This window comes from Eubalaena glacialis, unplaced genomic scaffold (genome assembly GCF_028564815.1).
Source record: "Eubalaena glacialis isolate mEubGla1 unplaced genomic scaffold, mEubGla1.1.hap2.+ XY H_1, whole genome shotgun sequence".
NCBI lineage: Eukaryota > Metazoa > Chordata > Mammalia > Artiodactyla > Balaenidae > Eubalaena > Eubalaena glacialis.
The window spans coordinates 4,496,876-4,502,921 of record NW_026871150.1 but is presented as its reverse complement, the minus strand read 5'-3'; positions in this window follow the sequence as shown (position 1 = coordinate 4,502,921).

Below are 6,046 nucleotides of genomic sequence, written 5' to 3'. Positions count from 1 at the left end.
AGATGGCAGACTAGGAAACATATTTACTTTCTGTTCCTCCTGAAACCATATTTTAATAAAACTGTAGAAATACCAAAATTAATCAACCAATAAAAGCCAAGACATTGTGGAAGTCATCAACCACAGAAAGATTTCAACACATTTTGGGAAGGCAAACAATGAAATGGAGGAGCCATGAATAAAATAATTAAGAAAAGACTACCCTAAGTAGGGTCTGCACAAAGCCAGTCAGCTTTTGCTGAGCTCTGGTTATAGTAAAGGGCAGAGGAAAGAAGAGGGGCTGAAAACAAGGAGACAAAAGTCATTTTAGGAACAAAAGTTCATTTAATGAGCTCCAGGGAACACTCAGCCTGCTGCCATCCTAACTCATGAATTACAATGGATTGTTGGTAAGCAAGACAAGAAAACAGGGAACAAACAAACAAACAAAAAGCAAGACACTGTTTCTTACTGAACTCGTCTCAAATGAGATCAAGAAATTATGGTTCAGGGCTTCCCTGGTGGCGCAGTGGTTAAGAGTCTGCCTGCTAGTGCGGGGGACGCGGGTTCGAGCCCTGGTCTGGGAAGATCCCACATGCCGCGGAGCAACTAGGCCTGTGAGCCACAACTACTGAGCCTGCGCGTCTGGAGCCTGTGCTCCGCAACAAGAGAGGCCGCGATAGTGAAGAGGCCCGCGCACCGTGATGAAGAGTGGCCCCCGCTTGCCGCAACTAGAGAAAGCCCTCGCACAGAAACGAAGACCCAACATAGCCAAAAATAAATATAAAAAAAAAAAAACACAACAAGATTACTATTTAAAAAAAAAAAAAAAAGAAATTATGGTTCAGTGCCATAGCTGTAAATCATTTCTGCTCCTGGAGAGGTTAGAAAGGGCTTATAATATTTACCCTTTTTTTTTTTTTTCCAGACAGAATTTAGGTCTGAGCAAAAGCTTTTGTGTCCTCCAACCTCAAAGTTTATTCGGGATGGAAGTCCAAATTTTCTTTGACATACCATAAAAAGAATCTCATGAGCAGAGGGTCAAACTAATTTTGGAATATATGAATTATGCCCAGTGTTATTTTCAATAGATTTTAAACAAAAATATAGAAATACATTTTTACTGATCTATATGATTCTGGGTTCTGAAACTTCTACACGTTACATGCCTGATACATAACACACAATGTCAGTCCCAGGAGACAGAAAACACTCCAGTGAAGCAAGCCAAGGAAACAAGAGTCGAACAAGGTAAAGTGATGTGTAGACCAGGATTTTTCAATTCTTTCCTGTCATGCTGTAGCTTCCAGCTCCTGAATAACAACACATGTTTCCCTTGTCCTAGACCCAAGAGTATGTCTCCTCTCTGGGGCACAAGAAGCTCTACAGTTACATATGTGTAGTAAAGTGTGGACCCAGCTGGCATACTCACAATGACCAAATTGTGTTGATTGTACTTTATTTTAAACCAATACATCGCTCTGTGCTGAAGTTGCAATAAATGATATATTTGCTTTCTAGACATGAATGAGATGCCTTACTGGATATACTCCAGGAAGGCCAGAGAAACTGGCTTCTAATCCATACGGAATAATTCACTGATGAATTCCTTTCAGGATAGCCCATGATTTGTCTAGAATATAAGCTTTACATATCTGGATCCTTCCAACTAGACAAAGGGAAAATCTGGGCTGCAAGCCTCAATTAGAAATGTGGGGTGGTGCTATGCTGACAATTGGTGGTCCCTGACCTATCTTCTGAGACTAGAACCCAGTGTGGTGGATGACCAATTCATGCGTTGAACAAAAGAAGATCTCCTACAGGGCAGTGTATGTGTTCATGACAGGTATGGCACTTAGGGCTAAGTATCATAAGGACTTAAAGAAAAAGCAACACATGAAGCATATATGATAAGGAGGCACCACAGTCCAGAGCACGAGCTCTGGAATCACACAGGCTTGGCTGGAATCCCGGCTAAGCCACTACCATCTGCATACCCTGAAGAACAGTCGAAGGTTTAAATGTTGTTTTACCAAATTTCAAAAAAGAAGTGAAGAAAGAACCTATCTGCCAGGAAGGGACATCGTGGGGTGCAGCACCCAGTCGGGTCAGGGCTCTGCATCCCCTGCTCAGAAACCTTCGCCACCTGGCTCATGGTGATGCTGGCAGCTGAGCAGCCCTGGAGAAGGTGCTCCTGTCTCCAGGGCTCGCAGACAAGCTGGGGAGGTCCCCGGAGGAGGTGGCCCACACCCTGGCAAGCTCTGGGTGCCTCCTGCACTCAGCTCTGAGCAGGCTCTGGCCTCTGGGCCCCGTGGTGGGGAAGGGCTGGCCGATACATACGCAGGGCTGAGGGGCCTGCAGAGCTGGTGCCCAGGCAGGGTGAGCTCTGGAGGAGAAGGCTTCCAGAGTCCCCAACAGTCTCCACATGGTGGCCCATCCAGTGCCAAACAGCCGCCACCCGCAGCGAGAAGTCCCAGCTGCTAGAAAATCCAGAAGTGTTCGGGCTCTTCGCCCTTGGGCCGGGTTTCTCCACGGGCTGGGCTTGCCTGTGGCCCCCGCCCCAGCCCCTACCCCGCCTGCCCTTGCTCTGTGACACGTACAATGGAATGTCACAGCACCAGGCTGAGCTGTCCAGTGTCCAGTGCGTGCTAGACCTCGAGAAGAGTTAGAAGCTAGGGAGAAGCTCTCCCACTTTCACTCTCTTTTCTCAGATCAGGCAGGCAGCAGCTCTGATATGGAAGCTATGGACACCACACCTCCTTCCCAGGCCGGCATTGTCCATTCTGCCCCTGTTTTCCCCAGCCCCCCATTTACGGCTTCGGCTGCCATTGGTCATTCAGCAGGCAGCACCTCTGACCCCGAAGCTATGGACACCACACCACCTTCCCGGGCCGTCGTCGTCCATTCTGCCCCTGTTTTCCCCAGCCCCCCATTTACGGCTTCGGCTGCCACTGGTCATTCAGCAGGCAGCACCTCTGACCCCGAAGCTATGGACACCACACCTCCTTCCCGGGCCGTCATTGTCCATTCTGCCCCTGTTTTCCCCAGTCCCCCATTTACGGCTTCGGCTGCCATTGGTCATTCAGCAGGCAGCACCTCTGACCCCGAAGCTATGGACACCACACCTCCTTCCCAGGCCGTCGTTGTCCATTCTGCCCCTGTTTTCCCCAGCCCCCCATTTACGGCTTCGGCTGCCATTGGTCATTCAGCAGGCAGCACCTCTGACCCCAAAGCTATGGACACCACACCTCCTTCCCGGGCCGTCGTCCATTCTGCCCCTGTTCTCCCCAGCCCCCCATTTACGGCTTCGGCTGCCATTGGTCATTCAGCAGGCAGCACCTCTGACCCCGAAGCTATGGACACCACACCTCCTTCCCGGGCCGTCATTGTCCAGTCTGCCCCGTCTCCAAGTAGAACCACTACCCATTTCACACCGCTGTTCCAAGTTCTGGGAACACACCACCCAGTGGTAGCAATGCCTCAGCCCGTGCCTCGACTCATTTACCTGCAACGCCGGCCAAAAGATAGACCAACCTTTCAAAGTTATGACAGAAAGCTGAGTAAGTTTTACGCTTGGAATTGCATTTACTATTATTAACAAGCACAACTGTAGTGCTTAGACTACAACAAGTACTATTCTAAGTGCTTAGCAAATATTAACTCACTTAATCCTCATAATGGCAACCCTATAGGTACGTAATATTCACCTTTTTTGGGGGAAACTGAGGCCCAGAGAGGTTGAATAGCTTGCCTAATGCCACACAGTAAGTAGGTGGCAAAAACCCAGGATTAAAACCAGACCGTCTAGACTTTCATCACTTTGCTGTGTCACCTTATTATAAGTTGTGGTTAGGGAAAGGACTAAACTGACAAGACTCTGAACTAGAGAAGGGAGAAATGAGAAAATGGGTGATCCTAGAAACTAGAGAGGATTTAGGCTCAGAAATTTCTGGTGATGAGACCCGGAAGAACAAGAACTTGGTTGGAATATTAACTTGGGGTAGTATCTGAATCCATCGAGAAATGGTCTTGTTTTCTTTAAAATTTAGAAAGGCCAGTTGGATGAAGATTAATGGAAAAAAAAAGTAGAAAGGAAAAGAGGAAGGTGCCTTAAGTGAGACATAACCTCTTCCCTCTAAGTACTAGGGGTGGGCGTCCTGTGGGAAAGGATGGAGCTCTCTCTACCAGGTTTGTCACCAGGATGAACAAGGAGAGACATGGCAACCACTGTACTGGTTTTGATGATCCCTCAAAACCAAGGCTTCAGTTTCCGAGAACGACCTACAGTAGCATACCTACCATGTGTCAGACATGCCACCAAGTGTGTTTCCAGTCACACATTTTAATTGGAGAAATAGTTCCTATGAGGTACGCATTAGTTTCCTATGGCTGCTGTAACAAATTACTACAAATGTGCTTGCTTAAAACAAAACACACTTATTTTCTTACGGTTCTGGAAGAGAGAGGTCCAAAACCAGTTTCCCTGGGCTGGAACCAGGAGTTGACAAGGCCGTCCATCCTCCTTCTAGAGGCTCTAAGGGAGAATCTGTTTCCTTGCCAGCACTCCTTGACTTCTGGCCACATCAATCCAACCCCAACTTCATCATCACATTCTCTTTGGAGTAAAAACTCCCTCTGCCTCTCTCTTATGAGGATACCAGTGGTTACATTTGGGTCCATCCAGGTAGTCCAGGAGAATCTCCCCATCTCAAAACCCTTACTTTCATCCCACTGGCAGAGTCCCTTCTGCCATTTAAGGTGATATTCACAGGTTCTGGGGATTAGAATGTGGACATTTGGGGGCAATGGTATTATTCAGTCTACTACAAGGTAGATACTATTATCTTTCTCAGATGCAGGAAATGAAGTTGAGGGAAGCAATTTGTCTCAGGTCTACAATTTCCAGAGTAGGGATTTAAATTCTGCCAGTGAGACTTTAGGACACACTCTAAACGACTTTAATCCGTGTCCTTAACTACTGCATAATCCTTGGTGAAGAGTCACACTTAGGTATCAAGACCCAATTGAATACAACACTATGTACTGTCTCACCTTTCACTTTATTTGCCTGGTGTATTCATAAATCTTGCCCAGAGCAGAAGAGTTCAGAAAATTGTTATGCAGGTTTACTAAGAGAACGCATTTACTGTTTGATGTGCATGGAGTAATGGAAGGTTTTTTAAAATAGAATATGCCACCAAGTAGTGTTATCACCATTTTACATATTTAAACAACCAGACAACAACAACGAAAAGCTACAGATGCAAAGGTGTCAGGGACATGTCTAAATGTTAACTGCCAGAAAAAGGGCTGGAACCAGATGCCAGATGCCCAGGCCTGAATTCATCCTATCCAGTCCTAATTAAGCACCTGTTCAGAGGGCTTGTGGCTCATCACCCAACACCTGAGTCTTTATATCCCAGCTTCAAGACGGAAATTAGCCGAGGGATCACAGATATTGTACTAATCACTAATTCGTAATCTGCTATCCCGATCCTTTGTGGGACAGAAGTGGGCACTTCTAAAATCCTTTTCTGCTTGAGAAAGAGCAGAGCAGCCTTTGCTCCTCTGGCTGTGGCCTACTGTGCTTTGCAAAGGTGATTTGGCAAGTGCAGCTGCAAACCCATCTCCAATATCACACATCTATGGAAAATTCCAGTCAGGTTTTAGATCCAGTCACAGTACATTTTCCTGAGGATCAGTAATGATTTGCTGAGGATCAGTAATGCTCTCCGTATGCTGGCTGACAAGGGCATGACCTCTGCGCTTACTATACTCCCTTTGTCAGCTCCGCTCTGACACAGCTGTCCGCGGGATTCCTTAGGAATATTGGAGGTATTTAGGCACAATTTCAGGGGCTGCTCTTGCCTGTTTCCTCTCATTTCTTAATCAACATTTCCCAGTTGAGACTATAAATAATTCAACTTGGGTGGGTTATCAGAGGCATTCTTCCCTACTCTGCTCCATTTGAATCTCTGTGCTCTTCAAGTTTCACATACGTGGCATCACATATTTCCCATCATCGCTGTTTTCAGCAGTCAGGGCTACATAGGTAATTGGCAAGTTC